This window comes from Ornithodoros turicata, chromosome 1 (assembly GCF_037126465.1).
Source record: "Ornithodoros turicata isolate Travis chromosome 1, ASM3712646v1, whole genome shotgun sequence".
Lineage (NCBI taxonomy): Eukaryota > Metazoa > Arthropoda > Arachnida > Ixodida > Argasidae > Ornithodoros > Ornithodoros turicata.
In genome coordinates, this window is record NC_088201.1 from 190,102,109 (window position 1) to 190,123,343 (window position 21,235).

Consider the following 21,235-nt stretch of genomic DNA (forward strand, 5'->3'; position numbering starts at 1 on the left):
GTCTCTGATTGGAGGACACGACAAGCCCACGTGACAGGCGGAGACCTATGAGCTGGGTTGTGTTTCCTTTATTTTTAGATTTCCTCCTTTCCCCGATTTGCTTTTGCGCGGTGTATTTGGTTGTCTAGCGTTTGCTGTTTGGTGTGTACGTTCTACTGGCATTTCTCGAACATGCCGTGTGACTGTCGCGTACCGCCGTTACCACCTCGCTTTCTCGTGGATGAAGATTGCTCTGATCGGTGTATTGTCATCAAGCAGGAGAGCTGATCGGTAGCAGCGGGCTAAAGCTTTTCACCCGATACGCAGAGACTGTCTGTGGAGGTGTCTATTCGTGATATGGTGATCGTAGTTTTCAGTTTTCGTGGTGTCACAGGATCACGTGTCCCTGAGAGTATCGGGGGACTCCAGTTGAGCTGAATAGCAATTTTTGTCAGAGGCAACGGTATCCAGAAAGGACGCGGGGTTGTCGACGGTCACATGACAGTGCAACAGCCCGTTGCAAAACATCCCTGCTTTTCTTGCCAGTGACATTTACGCTGTTGAACCATGACGTTCGTTGCTGTCGATTGGTGTCGTGAAAGCGCTCCCTCAATCGGCTCGCATTATTTCATAGTAGAACTCAAGGTCGCACAGGACTGCTAGCAAATTTCGATAGGGTTTCGCACTCCCCTTTAGAGCATTGCGCGGGCCTTGTCGGGCCGGGCTTTACGTTTTTCGCACGTGCCCGTGCCAGGTTCGGACTCGACAACACATACCATGGTGCGACATGTACGTCAACGGACTTCATGAGACTCGACAGCTGAATTTTTTTGTCCATTTTCATGCCTATTTCGTGTAACGGGTCTCGGTTCTTCTTCTTCATAGGGGTTAGGAGATGTCAACCAGATGGCTACGGCTTGCTACTCCGAATTCCACACACATGCACTCACACACGTTGGGGCCCACAGGCGTGGTGGCCGCGTTTGAACAGCAGAGGGAGCGTACTTCAACAAAGCCAGAGAGGAGCAACCGCGTACACACGACACCGCTCTCTCCGTGAAGCAGATGGAGACGCTGATCAAGAGGAAAGCCGAAGTGCTGAGTTCTCAGGCGTAGGGTAGGGTTCTGTACGACCTGCTCTATCCTGGGGTGCGGATCCAGTTTGGAATTTCCCGCGGGTAGCGGGTCGGTTGCGGGTGATATTATTGACACCCGCGCGGGTTGCGAGACTGTTGCGGGCAGCGTTTTTGTCACAAGCACTGCTGGCGGGTCGGCCACGAACAAGCAACGGCTACAGCAACAACAACGAAGAGAAAAGATCATACCAAATAATAAGTAAACAAAGGCGCCGCAGCCTGCTGGTCGGGTCCGGTTGGGTGCAGATTTCCTTTTCTGGTAGTGCGCGGGTCTTGTCAGAGGAGGTAGGGGTCGGGTATGGATTTCACCCTCAAATAATGGGTTGCACGTCATACGGTCCAAATGCCCATTTTGTCCAACTACCAAGTGTCCGTCTGGCTTACGCGAACATTTGGGAAAACAAAATGCGTGATAGCGCTTTTCTATAGAAACCGCTGTCTTGTCCCCCGTCCCGAGTTTCTTCAGCTATCAAACAAACCAAAGAGTACACGTATACACAGGTCATGCGTATTTTGGCACTGTAGTCGCCTCTTGAGAAGGGGTAGAGCACTGCATGGGCCGGATTTTCAGGCCCGTGCCCTGCCCATACACCAATATTTCCATACTGAGGCCCTATCCAAATCCACCTCTGCTCTAAGTGTTCCCCAGGCTCGCAGCGGGCCCGATGGCCAGTCCCATTTGTTCATTCCAATTTTCCTTCTGTGTTCTCGGGAAGGATAGCTCCATAACTTACCCGAAAATCGTGCCAAAATTTTGGCGGCGATTTTGAGTAAATGGCCGCCGGATTTGGCCAATTTCGTGATACAGTGTGCGTGCAGACGGCAAGTGTCAATTTGCTACTTCCTTCACTGTATTATTGTTACTTTTTTATGGGGTTTAATGCTAGCCGGGCCTTCCTCAACCACGATAAAAATTTCATAATTCCAAGATAAAGCAACCTGTCTTCCAGTCTGTTCAGGCTGACGTGTTGAATTGTTTGTCTGAATATTCGATATTTCGGACGCGACTGTTTATCATAGTGTAGTTTGCATCAATTGCGGACTATCCGATTCAAAAATAAAAGAAAGTGTTTATTTCCGCGGCAATCGAACTACGATTTCATTTTCACGTCAGAGATTGCAGGCGAATTTCCATCCTTTCCACGGTGCATATACAGTTCATAAAAGGAGGCTTTTGACCACTCGATAAATAATTTGTCGTTTTTAGTGTTTAAACATATGATCGTCCGACTACAGCGAAGGATTCTTAGGAATACATGCAGAATGCTCATGACAAATAAATCCGGATTTGGGTAGTATGCCGCAAAATCTTGTGGCAAACGTCCCCACCCTCACGGTCATCGCAATATGTTTGGTTTGGCTGGTCCATAAGGCCCTAAACCAATGTGCAAAACACCACAAACGCATTTGATTTTATTTATATTTTTGCATGCGGTGGGTTTGTTGTGTGGGCCCCGTCACAGAACATCCGCGTCTGCACGAGCGGGCTGCCAAAGGCTTGGTCGTCGCGTCGACCTCGGCGAGCAGACTACTAGATAGCCGTGGAGAAGAGGACTGCGCAACGGCGCCAACTGCGTCTCGCACACGGCACAGACGCACGCATGGTTCTCCCTTGCAGCTTCTTCGGAGATTTACTTGTTTAGCGTTCGGCTGATTTTGCAGTTCGCCGCATCACGCATTGTGATCCCAGAGAAACGTAAACGATGAAAGGCGCGTTGGTTGGCAGTAGCCAGCTGAAGTTTATGCATGCCATAAACTGCAGCATGCCATAAACTGCAAGCCAGCGACAGGTTGTCCGTGGATGCTGACGTGGAAATCGTCACTTTTAGCTATCCCGGAGCTACAACGGCCCGTCTGAGAGAAAAAATCCGTTGACTGCACCCAGCAGTAGACTGGATCGTCATGTATATCGGTGGCAACGATATCCAGGATGGGAAGAGTGCCGCAGCTGCTTTGCGGGAAGTCTCAGTAAGAACAGATTGCAACTATTTCAATCTCTGTGCTGCTAAAACCTATTTCCTCTGACACGCCAGGGAAGATTCATTTCCATGAATTGTCTTCTTTCACAGGATACCGTTCAGGTGGCGAAAGGCTACGCGGAGCATATATTCCTGTATAAGCTGATGCCACAGACAAGGCGTCCTGAACTTTCTGGCACAATTCAGAGATATAACGCGATGCTGCGCACGATTTCAGCTGTCCGTGCCGGTGACGCTACGGTGTTGAGCATTGACGTGAGTAGTCGCTTCTCGAACGCTAACTCTGGAACTTCCCGGTGGTCATGGCAGGTATTTTATACAGTATGCTCGTCAGTTTTGGAAAAACAGTGCGACAAAAAGTAACTGGGGCTACCTTTGTGGTGCTTGAATTACAAACAGGTGCTGGTCTTGATGCGGTAACTGTTTGTAATCCAAGTAGCACAAAGCTAGTTCCCAGTTGCTTTTTATCGCGCAATTTTTCCGAAAATAAAATGCGTACGAAGTACTGGCACATGCCTACCAGGAATTCCCGTTTATTTGTATTGCTGTCTTTGTGAAGTGCTGTTTGCAAAAACATTCCGTATATACGTATGTTCAAATATCTTTTCCAGCACAAGGTCTTTACCAGGAACAAGGAGGTGAAAGAGGGGATGCTTTCACGGGATGGCTTTCACATTTCGAGGGGACGGGGGTTATCGTGCCTAGCAGGCATCCTCCGCACAGCCCTCGTGAAACGCTATGGACCATGACTGAAAGCACCGGGTCCGCGTCGTGGCATCGTACTCATGCCAATGGAGTCATGTGAAAAATGTCGTGCTAAGGGGACACCCCATGAGTACATGCAGGCCTGTGCGCTCACCGTGGTGAACGCTCACCATTTTAGCCGCCATGTTATGACGACACAGAACGATGTTACCACCATTACCTGCTGTATTATAACAACCATGTCATCTGATCCCCAATCCTATGCTCACTTCTGTCAGCAGCAGCAACGTAGCCAAAGCTTTTTGTAACCTGTTACTTCTGCCATCGCATACTTTGCCCCATGATTAGTGTACAAATGGCCCACATCTTACGCAGGACCTGCCCGATAAAATTTTGTGAACAACTATCATCATTCCAATGGCGATTTTGTAATGGCTCCATGCCTCTGCCAGCTTCCGGCTGGGTTGTCTGCTCGTTACCCTAGGCACCCTGAGACCAGTAGTTTCCTTAGAAGTTGGTCCAGGGCACATATGCCCCCCTCCCCGTGATATTTCCTGGAGCAGAAACTCTAAACACAGCGAGGTGGTGCATGATAATGCGTGTGAAATTTGAAATTGAAAGGCTACTGCGTTGCTTGCCACTATGAGTGCGAGTCACTGATGCACACTGTAGCCTGAATGAGATGGCTGGGTATTTTCCTACGGGTGCAACTCGTGCGATGTGTTTTGGTTAAAAAAAATATATTATGCTTCATAGCAAGGTTTTCAAGGGAAAAAATGTATTTCTCCTCAAATTCGTATTGTGGTCCGTACAGATATGTTTGCAGTGTTCCCCCGGACTAAAGTTGTTCTTCAGATGAAATCTAGTCAAGGTGACCAATAGCCATTGTTAGTAACCATTGGTTCACAGATTCCTGCAAGCAGAAAATCCTAGACAGCCAGCACCCGAAAGTTAAAAAGAAATCAGTAGCATGTGTTCACTATTGGTAGATTAGAGATAGTATTTTATTGAAGAACGCAGCATGGTATACATCGTCACGTTTTCTGCATTACTTATGCGTATCAGCTCATGCTTGTAGCCTCAGAATGTTCATTCGTGGATACAGTATCCAACAGAGCACATTTCATCATTGACGATGTGGCATAAACACATAATGAAGTGCCATACAGTCCGCTGCATGTAGGCGCACTTGGACATGAAGGTCTCGCACATACGGCATCAACATATAGCATCCTGGTGGACAGAGCCATATTCATAATATGGGAATAGTAAAAACTTAGAACGTGTTACTCAGCAACGGGTTTCCTTTTTGAGCAATGAAGTAGCAACTGGTAGTTGCTTTTGCCATGCTTGTCAGTTGGCAGCTAAGGCCTCAGAGTGTGTGTTTATGAAAAAAAAAAACCAACAGGGCACCATTCATCATTGGCCACATAATGCTGAACCAGGTACAACACTGGCAAGGGCAGGTGCTTCATAATCAGGGAGAGAGTGGGAAATTTTCAAATGACAGATAAGGACAGTAACACTTACGAAGTTTGACCTTTGGGCGTCTGGCCATCATATCTGCAGTAGTACTGGAAACCTGAATCTGGCAATTTTCATATGTTGAAATGACACCCAAGTAAAGGCAAGATGGCAAGAGGACGTAACGTAGAGCGACATGTTGGGATGTTGCTCGTGCTCAACAATGCGGGGAACTGGCGACAGTTGGGAGACAGCTCTGCACAATTATGATACTTACCGGCCTTGTCAAAATATCAAAATGGATTCATACTCAGGATATCGAGATCTGAACAGGCTGGTGGAGCTTCAAAAGTGCTAGGAACACCATTCATGTTTCTTTCCACAATTTTCATACACTCAAGCCAAGGTAGAATACCATGATGGCCTCACACATATAGCATCAACGTGTGGACGTGTTTCAACGATGCCTGGGAAGAACGACGGTTTGGGGACAGCTTTGCTATATTTTCATACACTGAAGCCAAGGTAGAATACCATGATGGCCTCACACATATAGCATCAACGTGTGGATGTGTTTCAACAATGCCGGGGAAGACGATTCTACGGTTGGGAGATTGTGCACCATTCTCATACTTAGATCCTCACGTGCTGATGGCTGGATTCAGATTTCACACTCTTACGCCATGTTTAAAATATGACAAGCATCCCACTACTAGTCTGTGAATTTATACATAGAAATATATTAATATATGAATATAAATATTTAGGAAAATTGAAAAATATGCACAGATATGTACAGTAAAAATGGAAAAAGGATATGCAGCATGAGCAAAAGTCGAAGATATGTATATGGAAAAACATTCAGTAAATTATGAAGCAAAATGGATGAATATACATTAAAACACTTGGCAAAGGTGGAGCCGCACAAACTAAATGACACGTAAATCCACAGTCTAGCCATAATTACATAATAATTACGCTGTGTATTACACGTAATACACAGCGGCAGGTTAGTTATCTTTACGAGTCTTCCGTTTGTTTCTGGATGAATCGCCCTGATTGGAAGTTGTTTTGGCGGCATCACAGAGCGAGGCAACCTGATGGTCACTCTCCTTGTTATCTCTGAGCTGCAGCCCACGGGACTGACGAGGGCCAACCAATTCCGGTAGAAGGCTATGCGTGTAGAACAGTTGAAGGTGGCCAATCATTTTGCTCCAGAACCCATCATTTCTCTCGATCTTCTGGACAAAAATTTCCTCACCTGAATATACCACAAAAAGACAAAACTGACGTCGAGTGATGTGGAGCTGTCCCTGCACCTGATAGTGGTAGTCATGGTTTTCCTTCAACGAAATATTACCAGAGTTATCAATAGTGCAAAAGGTGATTTTTTTTTGCCCGCACTCCCTCCACAGGGGTAAGGGACCGAGCCGAATAAGGGCACTTCACTTCCACGACAGTGTCGTCACCGACAACCCCATCAGGTGTTGCAGCAAGGTATGCAAACTCCCAATCAACAACAAGGCCGCATGGTGAAACAGTCACCCCTAACTCATCCTGCAGCTTAGCAATTGCAGTGGGCTCAGTATCGCGACCATATCGGAGAGCCTCAGTGTCAAAACGACCATACAGCAAGTAACGAACAGTACTTGCACTGCTCGTTGCATCTCGTATCTTGCATACCTTGCCAAAATTAGAAGCGGTGAGTCGCTTTCGCCTCCTCCTGCATCTACAAAGTTCTCCCTTCTTGACCTCGAGTATCAGCCTCGAGCTGCCATGCATCTGGTTGGGAGAGCACAAGGGAATCCGCCGCAGCAGCTTCAACATAGTCATCGTGGTTCATGTCTGGAGCATCAACTGTGGAACCATAGTGGTTGTCGCTTGAAGCACGCTTGCAAGGCGCACCTTCAAGTGAACGCTTACAGCGAGCAGCCCCAGAACGCCGATGCCTCATGCAAGCAGCATGAACAGCTGCTTTACGCTTCAGCATAATTTTTGCATACTTCCCAGGGCTGGTGTTGTACACTGCCTTATGTACAGCACGATGGTACTGCTTAGAGTTGAAAGACACGACAGCCCCTGAAGCCCACATTCCGAATGATCCCCTCTGGGAAAAGTTTATTCTTTTTCCGCCAGAAAATTTTGCAACGAGAGAATTGAAATGTTCTGCAGCATTATTGTTAACGTCAAGGATCAAGCTGCTACCATTGTTTGCCAAACGACTCATCGCTACAAGGCTTTCATTGAAAAGGCCGCATTTCCTGAGCTCTGGGACGTGATGGACTTCCCCTTCTTTTGGACCACTGCAAAAGTAACCCGCACATTTTGCGTGGTCGCCGAACACATGGAGTGGCCCATTAGGGATATCAGCCACCAGGTTCCGAATCTGATCTTGTTTGCTGAACTCAGCCTGCTCTTTGCGATAGTGAATAGCCCTAGCAACTCCAACTCTTAGTCGAACAGCATTATCCAGAAGTAGCTTCTTCAGCGATGGGGGAATGGGGGTTGTTCTCTTTGCCAAAGCGATATCTCGAAGACGACTTACACAGTTCCGAAGAAGGTGGTTGCGACATTCTATCTTCTGAACTATATGATGCTGGTACGGTGCAGCTTCACGAATTGACTTGTATGTGCTCGAATCACCGTCAGCGATCAACTCCAAGTACTTAACACCGTGCAACTCAATGCTGCACCTGAAGCCTTCAACGACGATATCCTTCTCCATACTGGTAGAGCTGCTGTCCCAGTTCTTGCAGCACAGATGATTTTCTGGGCTCGACCCTGCCTTGCAACTTGCGCACAGTGTACAAAATTTGTTCCGGACGCCTAGGAACAGTACTTTCTTTGTGCGGTACCCAACAATTACAGCCTGCAAAAACGAAAAAATATCAGGATTGTATTCCACAAAACTCTACCCGCAATGACAATGTTTCCAGGAATTATGCATCTGTATGCGTATCGTAAAAACTCATGCCACAGGATGTATACCACTCTAGTAAGTGTGGTGGTGGTGGTGGTGGTGATAGGGCTGGCCGTTGTCGGCCTCACGTATGTGGGCAACGTCACGACTGACGCCCTGGGGGAATGTGCGTCCTGGGCCGACTTCTAAGGGAACTGTGCCGACATATGTCTGAAAGCGTCTGAGGTAAGTGTGTTTACCAAAAGACAGCAGTGCCACTAATAGCACCAGAGGGGTCAACTTTTTCCTCCAAATAAATGCTCATAGTGTTCTTTCCGCAAATGGTGGGCACAGAGTTCCTGTATATCCCGTCCGCCAAGCGGTGTGCAAGATAAATCCTTCTTTTTCGGGCACCTTTATTTAGTGTAGATAACAATATTTACTTACCAAGCCAGAAAGAGCGTCGTACTTGTTCTTGTATGAACGTTTGCACCAAGCACCATCGGCAACGACCGTAATTATAGGAAAACCGTCAGCATCGACGTCCCCAGCCTCCCTAGCTAACCAAGCTTCCTCAATGCCTGCTTTTCTTGTTTCTTCCAACGCTGTTTTGTCGATTCCTTTAGCAACAATATCCTGATACTTACTGTACGTGCTACTAGCCATGCCGGGTATGTCCAGAGCACCTAGGAGCTCGCGAAGGAGTGAGAAACCAGAACCTATAGACACGATACCGTTCACTGCTGAGGAATTGACGTCCATGCGTTGTTGAACAAGTTGATCAACTGGTGCCTCCGTTGTGACTACATCTTTCCTCAGACGCATCCTGCATTTCAAACTGAAAGAGCTACACAGACCTCGCCGATGTTCTGATACAATTTCCATGTCAGCCAGGCCGCAACCAAACGGACTATGTACCGACAAACTTTGCAAAGACGAGAAGAAGTGATCAATCTCCACAATACGCCGACCATTCACACTGCTTGTGCGCTGACTCTGTGTCTGGTGAACATCGCCGGTATCGAAAGATGGAGATCGACTCATGGGTGTAACAGCGGCAGTGGTTGGAACGGGAGTTGCTCTGGAACCGGCAAGCTCGTCACAACCTGAACTGCAGGGGACTACATTATCTACCCCAGCTGGATCAGCAAATGACGAATTTGAAGGACAAATTTCGCTTGTGCTCGAAGCGAAACACACATTCCGGCCGGCATCACTTACAGTTTGAGGAACAACACTACTACCAAAGGTTGAGCCTACAAGGGTATCTGCGCGATGTGGAGTCGTCGAAGTGCAACGATCACTCAGAACAGCACGGCTGGAGCATCCTGCATTACCAAAATCTCTCAAATCCGCAGGTTCCGTCACATGCCTGCCTCTACCACGTAAATTCGCATAGTCCTTCTTCTTACGTTTCCGTTGTCCGTAGACGTGACTTCGAGCCATAATGGGTAGATACTATGAACACGCAGAAAACACACAAGGACAGAGAGCAAATGAACAGGACAAGAAAACCCATACACGGCTAAAACAACGGCTGTGATTCTACAGAACGATCTCTTTCTGCCATGCGAGTATATCATTTCTTGGACCGTTCTCTATGGAACAATTTTTGTCCAGAACGCAGCTCGGGATATTACATACATGGTTGTTGTTAACCTCACATCGTTTCTTGTTGAAATATTGGCTGGGAAACGTGCTGTAGTACAATCCCCAGCGCTGCACTGCAGTGACTGTCTAGTTTCGGAATGCAAAACATAACGTAAATAACAATCGAACTGCAGGACACCTGTGAAACACTGTTAGGGTACATCAGTATACTGGCACCTTATAAAATTGTGTGATGACAAACAACGATCAAAGCCTGCAGCGCAATAAATACCCACAATCTCCGTTGCCTCCCATTGTTTTTTATGGGCGTACGCTGCGCTTTAGGGCCTCCCAACATGGTGGCCCGAATGCACGCCTCTCCCCCACGAGTCCCTCTCCCATGCGCGATCCAGCCTTTATAGATAGAGATCAGTGATTGGAAAGCAGCCCAAATCTCGCCAAGTCCGCTATTCAGTCGGCTACCGCCTAGTGCGCGTCGATGCAGTGTAGTTATATGCCTGACAACAACACTAGTGGAAACACTAGTACCTGCTGCGCTTGCGCCGTACGCATTTCTTGCGTGAGCAACGAGATGGCGCCACAGGCGCCTTGGCTAGGCAAGCCTGTTCGAATAGTGACAAGCAAAGGGGTCTACTCAGCTGCCTAGTCAGACGGCTTCGCTGGCGCGAGGTGTTGGAACGCAGCCTAAATTGGACTGGGTACACCCCAGCACACCTACGTAGAGCAAAAAGTAAAACAAAAAGAAAAGGGGAATGGTAAAAAAAAACAGTCAAGCAAAAAGCCACAATCAAAAGCCACAGTCAAGCCGAGAGTCAAGCACCGTGTAAGTCACAACATAGTGTCACGGATGTCGATCACATTCCCGCAAAAGACCCGTCGAGAGATCATGCTGCTAGGCATGGCTACGTTCTTGGGGATTAAATACCGACTGCGTGTTGATATAATTGAAGATGGATTCGTGATCTGTCTTGATTACGTTGTTGTTCGATCGTTGTGTTGAATAAAAACTCGGCTGATATTGAGGATACTCTGGAGGGCGTTTATTGTGCTCCCTAATATGTACTTGAAAGAACGTAGCAGCTCGTTATGTATTTGCTGTCTCCGTTCACATCACATTTTTCTTTAAATCGACCTGTACAGTCGGGCCCATTCACAACGCTTGCCCGCTCTGGCGGCGCCCACACTTCGCATTCTGAAAACGCAAAATACATGTTACTTTATATCTTCCATCCATGTCAACTGAGAACAAGGAGCGTTAGAAGTACCTGAGGCAGTAATGCCTGTACCTTCATCTTCGGTCACACTCCCAGTAAACCACAGACATCCCCTTAATATCCTTGTGATATCCTGACTCAGAGGTTTGAACGTCTCAGGGAGCATGCCACAAATCCCATAGACATAATCTGTACGTCCAGGGGTACAAAAAAATTTCCCCGTGTTGCACATTCCATGAACATCCCACAAACGTACAGTAGACGTCCGGATGCTGACAGCTTTGAGATCGAGACGCCGCATGGATGTTTATTGGGAGCTTGAAGTTGCTTTTATCATCTTCAAAGCTATAGCTAGGTTCAGAGCCTCACGCAAAAAGTAAACTTAAGCAGTTTTATTTCCCACTGCTACTGGTTTCGGCTCCATTAACGGACCCGTAACTACAGAGAGTGGCCACCACATAACTATTTCGTTCCCTCTTTCCCCTCTGTACCCGCTTTTTGGTATTTCCCATAACGGACACAGAGCGCTGCGGTTTAAATAAAGCAAACAGAGATGCGAAAAAGCTCACAGTCCAAAAAGCTTCGAAAGGCACTAGCATTTCCTTTCCAAGAGAAAACAAATACTATATATTGCTTGTCTCGCGAACTTCCGCGGGTACTGCTCGCGTACGAAACAAAATAGAGGGTGAGCTGTCTAAGTATAATTCGATTATGCACAAAAACAACAGTCAAATGAGGGGTTCCGTGATGCATTAACTCTGAAACAAGGTAACGCCCGTGTTTCTTACTGCTCTTGGTCTGAGACACTCAGTAGGTTCATCGACAGTCAAATTTGAGAATGCCACAGAATTCCGCATCTCTGCCACTGACAATAAGTGCTCAATGTAACACAGACGGTCAGTTTTGGAAGGAGCAAAATCTTGCGCAGGACCGCCCTTTGTTTCTGAGAAACGTCATTCAGCCCCTGTTTGCACGTACTTTTTGGTTCGTGATGCGATCACCTCAGAATATCCAAATCTCGATGTACCCAAGATATTACAATATCCCCTACAAGGGATATCCAGAATTGGATATTCCCAACAACTAAAATATTTTGAGGAGACAGACTGGACGTCCATGTGACGTCCATGGAACATAGCTACAGTTGTGACATCTGCGACATAGTTTGGATCCAATCACAAATATCCATGGGACATAGATAGGATGTCTCGCTGTCTTGGACGTCTGCGACACATTTTGGACGTCTCCAGGATATTCGTGGTTTACTGGGCTGTTTCTACTATCAAAATTTGCTTCGTGTTTTACGCCAGAGCAGTACACGCAGAACCAAATCCACGTTCCATTATACAGGGTGTCCCAGAAAACGTGTCATTGAATTATAATAAAAAAACTACACCACCTAGAGCCATGCGGCCAATGGCATTTGTTCTTACTGGATTTTTGCCACCTCCTCATGTGAATGTCGTGTAACGTAAGTTTAATTATGTAAATTCTTGCGAGCTTAAGTCTAGTAATTTGCCTAGTAAAGGTCCCTTTTTTACCCCACCAATGTGAAAAGCGTGTCTAATTTTGTCAAATCAATGATAATTGACAGGGATATTCAGTAGCTGTCCTATCGGAAAAAATAGCCGAACATCAGGCTCTACGGAGGTCGCACAAAGTAGCGCACGATGAATTTTTCAGCGCAATCTTTGTCAGTCCAACGAAAGGAGGTTGGAAACCCAGCCCTCCCCGACATCGCAGAAAGAGATAAAACAGGCACGGCTTATCACGTCCGACTTTCGCTGGAATAATGCTTTCCCTCTCCCAATTTTAGGAACTGTTTCTTTTTCTACAACGCTCTGTGGGCTGGCTTCGGAACCTCCTTTCGTCGCACTGAGAGCGATTTCGCTCAAAAAGTCATCGCCCGAAAAACACAATATTCGGCTATTTTTTCCGATGGGATAGCTCGTGAATATCACTGTGAATTATCGTGAATTTGAGTGAATTCGGCACGCTCTCCATATTGGTGGGGTAAAAAAGTGACCTTTACTTGGCAAATTTCCGAGTATTCAGTTCGCAAATATTTACATAATTAAATTTGGAGTACATGACATTCATATTAAGAGGTGGCAAAAAGCTAAGAAGAACAAATGCTGTTGACCGCATGATTTTAGGTGGCGTAGTTTTTTATTATAATTCAATGATACGTTTTCTGGGACACCCTGTATAAGCACGCAACCATTGACTGCCGCGCATCCTGGCACTATATCTAAAAATGGGTCACAAGCCAGAAATTCTCAAACTAGATGCTGAAGTATGGGCACAAAATGATGAACTACTACTAGTAGTTGTACTACTCAAGGCGCTAAAACAACACAGACGACGACATACACAAATAGTCCTATCTGAAACCTGCGTGTTCTTTTAACACTTTTCGTGGCATGCAGTACCAACAACCCCAGCCAAACACTTTAAGCCGTCCTGCCCTCCACAAAAAGTAGGTAAGAAGATTTATCGTATTTCAACAGTGACAGAACTCATATTTCAAATGATTCTAGAGATGTAACGTTCGGCGATTGTCGAGGTAACTCGATGCGTCGACAAGAGTAAGGGGAAAGCGTTTATTGGTCTCCACTGACAATAGACCCTATTTAGCATCGTTCATCACATCATCATCAGGACACATCTCATCCTGCCCCATTGTGCCTTGGGATAGTGGGCCGCACCTTACGTGGCGAATTTTCCCATTCGTTATAATTAATTTATTCGTTGTTGTTGTTGGTCTGCAGGGAGCACCGGAGTCCGCGCTGTCAAATAGTCGAATCCCGGTGCTGGCTTTGCTGTCTGGGGTTTTTCCTCGTTTTTACTCAGACAGTATCAGACACATATCGGTACAGTTCCCTTAGAAGTCGGCCCAGGACGCACATTCCTCAGGGCGCCAGTCGTGACGTTGCCCAACTCGGAGTGGCAGACAACGGCGAGCCATTTCACCGTCACCACCACCACCAACAACACCCGCGCGTCACTTGCTTTTCATGACACATCAACTGATCTCGACAATCAGCGAGCATAGCCGACTTCCCTGCCAGGGCAGAAAGGAATGAGGAAAACTCGATATGAGATGAACGTTGAGGGAATCACAAGCTACGCGGCTAAGCGAAAGCAAAACAGTGGCCGTGTTAGAAGCAACAGCCTATCGTACAACTTGTTCCGCAGTAAAACTTCATTCAATGCTGGGCCATCTGTTATTTGTCCGGACAGCAAGATCTATGCATCATCTGCTGATTACGTTAAAAAGGAGTGCTTGCTATTTCACAAAAAAATAATAGAAATAAATATTGAGAAAGAAATGAAAGCAAAGATAATAATTAAAAAAAAGGGAAATGAAAGTTAAGTGGAAATGAACAGTTAGTGCAGCACAGGCACGACATGGCTAAAAAGGAGTCCGCGCTTCTGCTACCTACTAAAGCTCGCTGTGATATTCCGCGCCACGGCACTGTCGAAACTGATGCTTTTCTGCAAAGCCAGTCCCGTGAAGCCTTTCTCTAAGTTAATAACAATAATAGTACTAGTAATGATAGTCTTTATTTACGTGCACAAGAACAGCACCCAAGTTGCCCACTCCAAAACACATAATGGCTTATCAATCAATGTATTTTAATACCAAATTGAACCTCAGTTTTCAGCCCTTAGAACGGTTTGCTTTCGTAATGACCTGCCTCCAGACGGAACCCGCCAATTTTTCGAACACAAGATTGTTCCAACTTTGAACTTCCGACTTATCTGAGCGCCAACTGTCATCTGATAGCTTGGCCTTCCCCCCTCTATAGGTTATATCTTTTGGTGTATTATTCTTCAGAAAAGAGTATGAGCTTCCCGATGTTGTCAATGTTTAGAATCAAACCTTAAGGTCACCAACCGAAATTAGTGGCAGAAGGTTTACCCACACCTCGGCATCAAAGCAAACTGGTGGCACTCAGCTTTTGGAACAAAAATCAGGCCCTGTGTCTTATAAAAGCCTCAAGAGAACGATTGTTCACTAGTATAAGTACTCACTGTCGTCTTCACGGTTTTTGAAAATGTTGCACGCATAACCGTCTGAGAACAGCAGCGTGTACGTCCGTACTGTCTCTGTAAAGAACACAATTTGCACGTGCGTGTATACACATTGTGGCGCAAAATAAAAATAGAAAGCAGTTCACACAATAACACATCGTTCGGTTAAGGCTTCGTCGAGACCTGCTCAGTGTGCTGGACGCATTTTCTGTACTGAATAGGAGGCCATTTTTCAGAATGCTGACACGTTTAAAAGACAACCTAGCTCTGCAAAGGTCATTGTTGGAGCGTATGTATTAGGAAATCATATGTTGCACAAGCACTTCAAATTTCAAGCTACTTGGTCTGCACAAGGAAAGCCATTACAAAAGAGCAGTTTGCCTCTGTATCCTTCTATTAATTAGTATCCATGGATCTACAGTTTCTACGAGCAATATACTTGTCTCACGTATCAATTCTTGTGAATCTTGTAGAAGAGTGTTCAGTTGCTGTTGGCACGATCGTGCAACACGACATGCGATCTTCGCGATATTCCGCATTATTTAAAAGGCAGTACACTCTTTTTATTACTGACTACGGGATCTGACTAATCTGGATGCAAGTGTACTTACCGCCATTATTTTTAATAGTCATCTCCGTGTCATTTACTGTTACATTGTAATCGGTTGGTAGTCCGCTGTGGATATGATATTGTTGAGTTACATTATTGCACTATCATCAATTAATCAATCCTAAGTTCACTTACTCTGTTCTACCCACGTTAAGATGTGTCATTGCCATTTTCAATTCTAACCTGTCACGGTCCTTAGACTTTCGCATCATGTAGTCACACCTTTCATAGACACCGAACCATCTCTTGAACAAGACAAACATACCCTCAGTTTCCGACGCGAGTATCTGAAACAATAAAAACAAAACAGCACAGAAATTGTCTTTACATTTCATTTTTGCAGTACTGTACGTTTTCTGGTAAAGGTAGGCTTCGGTATCATCGTACCTATTGACAGGACCCGAAAATGCAGTACTGGTAAATCACGTAGCGTTGACAGGGCAAGTGACTGTTAGAGGTCACATTTTCCTATTGAGCACTCGCATTTGAAGCGAGGTCAAACTACCTCTTGGAGTTCGCGACATCCCCTCAACACAACGTTAACATTACTGCCATCGGTCTGTGTGATCCACAGGGCTGAAAAAAAGAAAGAAAAGGACATCGAGATGTTTATTTTAAAAAAAATCTAATCAATCGAATTTATTTTGTTTAAATCTGATTGATTTGATTTAATCAACTCCTTTAGGTCTCCATCATAACTGACTATTTTCTTCATAATAGTGAAGTACGAGGGCGTCGTAAGCATTCGTGGGTACATATCATTAAATGTACACCGCGTGACACGTAAGATTTCCTTGGATTAGGTATACTATCAACTCAAAGTACCAAACAAACAAAATGTTTTAGACAAAGCTTCGCGAATATGAAATAATCCTCAGTGTTTTTTACGCAACACGAAAATTGTTCACATCTTGTGCGCTAACAAACTTAATGTACGGCGCAAAATATTAGGACTTCATTATTAAGGTTTTAAGGTAACTCGTTGGAAAATAATGAGTTAATAAGTGCATCAATGGATGCATGGGAAATAATGCATCCGAACTTGGCCGATGCAACGATGAGCTATTGGCCTGAGTGTTGTTGACTGACATATCTTGCGTGAAAATCTACTCCAATTACTGTTTTGGAATGACGGTGAGGAATAAAACCTGATATTTTACGCTCTACATTGTGGAGCCCTCTAAGCCTCACGGAGTAATTTCCTTTACAGGAAAAAATATGTGGCAAAAAATCGCAATTAAAATCAATGATAAAATAAGATGATTTAAATCACACAACCCTGGGGATCAGCTTCCGTCTCAGGAAACGTCCACGCCTTGCTCTAAAGGACGGCTGTCGACGAATAACCAGCGAGTGGTTGTGGCAGGGATAGAACCCAACACATCTCTGATTGCCTATCATTCCAAGGACATGCCTCTAGGTTAATGAACATCCAGCATGGACAAACGAATGTAAACTTAAAGAAGCTAGGTTTGGTACGCAGTTCGTGACGAACACTCGATGCGGCACACATACGTATAAGTTATCACAGGTAGGAGTACCTCAGTTTTGCACCGGAACAAACTCGCTTGAACTGTTGACGGAATTTAGGCGTGCGACAAGATGTCAATACGAATATCCGCCGCTGCTAGTTCAGGACATATTAGAAGATGAAGAGCGTGCGTGGTATTTCCATTACAGCCCCAGGGAGCAGTTTCCTGTAGCTTCACTACAAAGGCGTGATACGGGCATTGAGAGGCACATTACCGTGACATCGGATAAAGCGCCCACATCTAGGATGGTTCAGGGAGAGTCACACTATGAGGACTGAAAGTGTGGCACTTTCGATTACTTACATCCCATATATTGTAGGAGTGATGTTCAGGTTCGCAATAGGCGACAAGGAAAAAATAAAAAACCACAACAGCAAATTTGCGGTCCATCTTGAGTGCTATATAGCGAATGCTGATGTAGCGTTGATGGTTCATCGATATCCTGGGCATTTATACCCAGTACAAGCCATCATGTGACCGGATAGGGGGGATACGTTTATTGCTAAAAGGTCAGCCTGACCACAGGTCGGCTTGTTATTTCTTCGAAAAATATAACAGAAAGAGAAAGCAAAACAAATATTTAGATAATGAGGGTTGCGCGAAGTGTAGATGAATTGAAAGGCTGTTGGATCGGAAAGGCTTCGTCATAAACACATGGGTTTTGACAGGGTACAGTGAAAGAGCTCGCTCCGAAGATTCCTCAAATTCCACGGAACACTTTTTTACTGGGTAATGATCCCACGTACTAGAAAGGGTAAACGCATTCACAATCACTTGTCGGCATCCTGTTGGCTGCAGTGCAGGTTATGCGCGCACAGAGCTCACATGAGGGAGGTGGTGGGCCAAGCAGCACAATGTACTGAAAGTCGAGTGCAAGAGAGGTGGGCGGGTAGGTGGAAGGCCTTGAACAGACTTGTGAAACTAAAGAACATTGATAAGACACATACCGTGCACCCCTATGTCACTCGACTTTCAGTACATTGTGCTGCTTGGGGTTTGAGCTACACGAGGCGAACAGGAGAGCTACACACACAAACACACAGGAAGGCGTCGACGTGATTAACCATGTGCCAGAAACATTAACAACGCCAAACAAAGACCATTCCACACGTCAAAAAGAACGGGGGGAAAAGTACCGCTTGCAACATACTTGTTTAAAACCGACAGCAAGCGGTTTATCATGTCTGAAGTCGTTCCAGGTGTTAGAAGATCGTTTCTTCCGACTAATAGACTTGAACAGCATTTGGTCCACCCTCAAACACAAGAATGATATATAATATACAATTGCTTCAGAGGCGACCAAGCCTGTACGAGCCGCTGCACCTTTGCTAGATTTCAGGTAAATGTGTCGCAACTCGCAAGCAGTACATTGAAAGTGAACGCGAACGATTGCTTTCTTTCGAGGTTTTCTCGTTACCTGTAACTTATAGTGATCGTGGTTCGCTCCCCTTTAATGGCCATTTTACGCTTCGAAAATTCTCGTTGCATAATAAGAAGTGATACGATGAGGGCAGCCTTACATAGTGTCTATGGGGGGGGGGGGGGGACATTCCATTTTCGCTTTCCTTTGCTTTTCAGAAAAAAATGCTTGATCTGCCAAACGCTGCACGCGTATAACACACCTACGAGTACGCATCTATGTTGTTCGCGTAGTTTTCTTAAATAGAAGGTCTATATGAAATAAAAATATACATTTTGTACGCCAGTATTAACGTAATATAATGGGGTAGGCGTTGCGAGAAGCACAATAAACACCCAATATATCTCTTCTACAGCTTATCCTTCACTCTCCATCATTGTGTGTTGACAGTTACACAACAGTTACACGACTGCCACATTAATTAAGTTCACTCTAACTTCAGGGCATGTTCCCAGGCAGCACACCGATGTTGGGCTGACAGCGGCCCAGTGTTAGTTTGCCGACACCAATCATGTCGGCCCAACATCCGTTTTGAAACATCCCCCGAGGTCGGGCTGACATCACAGCTGTACACAGGGCCGATGTCACAATGAGGCAGTGGGCCGATGTCAGTTGTGGATGAGCGACCGATGGCGGGCCGATACCTCTGTGATCCTGGCTCTCGGAGGATCCGCTGCCTTTTGCCGCAGTTTGGGACGACACGCGACTAACCAGTGGATAATCATATATGTGGACTCTGCATTACGTATAATTTGTGAGATGTACCAGAAGTGTGTGAGCTACCTGTGCTAAAATTGTTTATCCCAAGCAGCACCCCGATGTGCTCCTGCCGACACCCCCGATATCAGCCCATCATACACTTTGCAACACCGCAAGAGTTGGGCAGATATCGGGTCAGGATATTGGTCCGATATCATTTGGACATGCTGACGATGTCATTTCGACATGCTACCGATTTGTGACCGATGTTGTGCCAACATAATTTTGTATTTGTATTCGTGTGTTGGCGATCGTAACTAAACGTTAGACTGGTTATTTGCGACGAAACTATGTTTTATTTCTGCCATTATTTCTTACTCGTTCCATTTTCTGATGGTTTCCTTTGTTCCTCGTATTTCCCATGGTGGACAATGAGCGCGGCGTTACAGAAAGCAAGACGAAAAAATGTTTAAAAGCTCCTAGGACCGTACGTAGTGCAAGAAGCTTTCAAGAGGAACCGGCATTCCTTTCGAAGCGAAAACGGATACTACATATTTCATGTGTTACGAGCTTCCGCAAATTCGAGAGCCCTGCTCATCTCGGAATCAAAATGCTGTAGGTGACGTGTCTCAGTTTAATTCGCTTAAGCATACAAACGAGGCTCAAGTGAGGAATTGCTTCGATTAGTAACTCGACATCAACGTAGCGAATGTGTTTCCTGCTTGCTTTTGGCGCGGGACACCAAGTAAGTCGATGGAAAGCCAGTGTCAGCGTCATGACGTTGGCTTCGGTCAACATCGAGCCGCCATTGCCAACTTCAGTTGTATGTTGGTCGCAAGTTGGCAATGTCGGCGTCTTGTCTCTGGTTTCTATAATCATCAAGCCGACATTGTCAATCTCTGTGGGATGTCAATCCCAAGTTGACATTGTCAGCGTCATCTCGCTGGTGTCGGTCAACACCAAGCCGACATTGCCAACTTCAAAGTGATATCGGTCGCAAGTTGGCATTGTCAGCTACATGTACGTCGCTTATTTCAGTCAGCATTGTGCCGACATTGCCAACTTCAGTGTGATATCGGCCGCAAGTTGGCAGTGTCGGCTAGATGTCGCGTTTTTTAATCAACATCTAGCCGACATTGCCAACTTCAAAGTGATATCAGTCGCAAGTTGGCATTGTCGATACATGTCGCTTGTTTCGGTCAACACCGAGCCGACATTGCCAACTTCAGCGTGATATTGGTAGCAAGTTGGCAGTGTCGGCTAGATGTCGCGTTTTTCCATCAACATCTAGCCGACATTGCCAACTTCAAAGTGATATCAGTCGCAAGTTGGCATTGTCGGCTACATGTCGCTTGTTTCGGTCAACATATCCCCGACATTACCAACTTCTGTCGTACATCGGTCACAAGTTGGCAGTGTCGGGGATATGTTGGGCCGACATGCCCAACTTGCTGCTGATGTCGGCCCGATGTCATGTGCTACCTAGGTTAGCGCTACAGAAGGGAGTGAAAAAAAAAGGATCAGTACTAGCATTGTGACAAGTGATGGTCACGCACTGCATTTTTTAAATTATTAGCGTGAAGAGATGATCCAGTAGAGCTGGCAAGACAATTTCATTCGATAAACATAGGCCCAAGCAGCACACCGATCTTGGCCCAACATCGGCCCGATGTCTTCTTGCCAACATTCCCAATGTCGGGCCAATGTCCGCAGTGACACATTGCCCGGAGTTGGGCCGATGTCGGGCAGAGACGTTGGGCCGATGTCGGGCCCTGACATTGGGCCGATCGAACTTGATTTGTTCCCGATGTCATGCCAACTGGCCTCTCAGACTTGCACCCGATGAATTTTTCCAATACAACTTGCTTAATTACTGTTGCACAAGCCACAAGAATAACACAACCACAAAGATGTTCAGAAAACACTTATATTTCTCTACTTGTTTAACC

General features: G+C 45.8%; 1 long non-coding RNA gene across 1 annotated transcript; it reads right to left on the reverse strand.

Annotated features, from left to right (window-relative positions):
- Positions 1–10,889: 10,889 nt before the first annotated feature.
- Positions 10,890–15,701, reverse strand: LOC135374376 (uncharacterized). The gene is made up of 3 exons (XR_010416870.1): positions 15,637–15,701; positions 15,026–15,100; positions 10,890–10,965 (listed from the first exon to the last, which is right to left on the reverse strand). It is a non-coding gene; the product is annotated as an uncharacterized LOC135374376 (long non-coding RNA).
- Between the last annotated feature and the right edge of the window lie 5,534 nt (positions 15,702–21,235).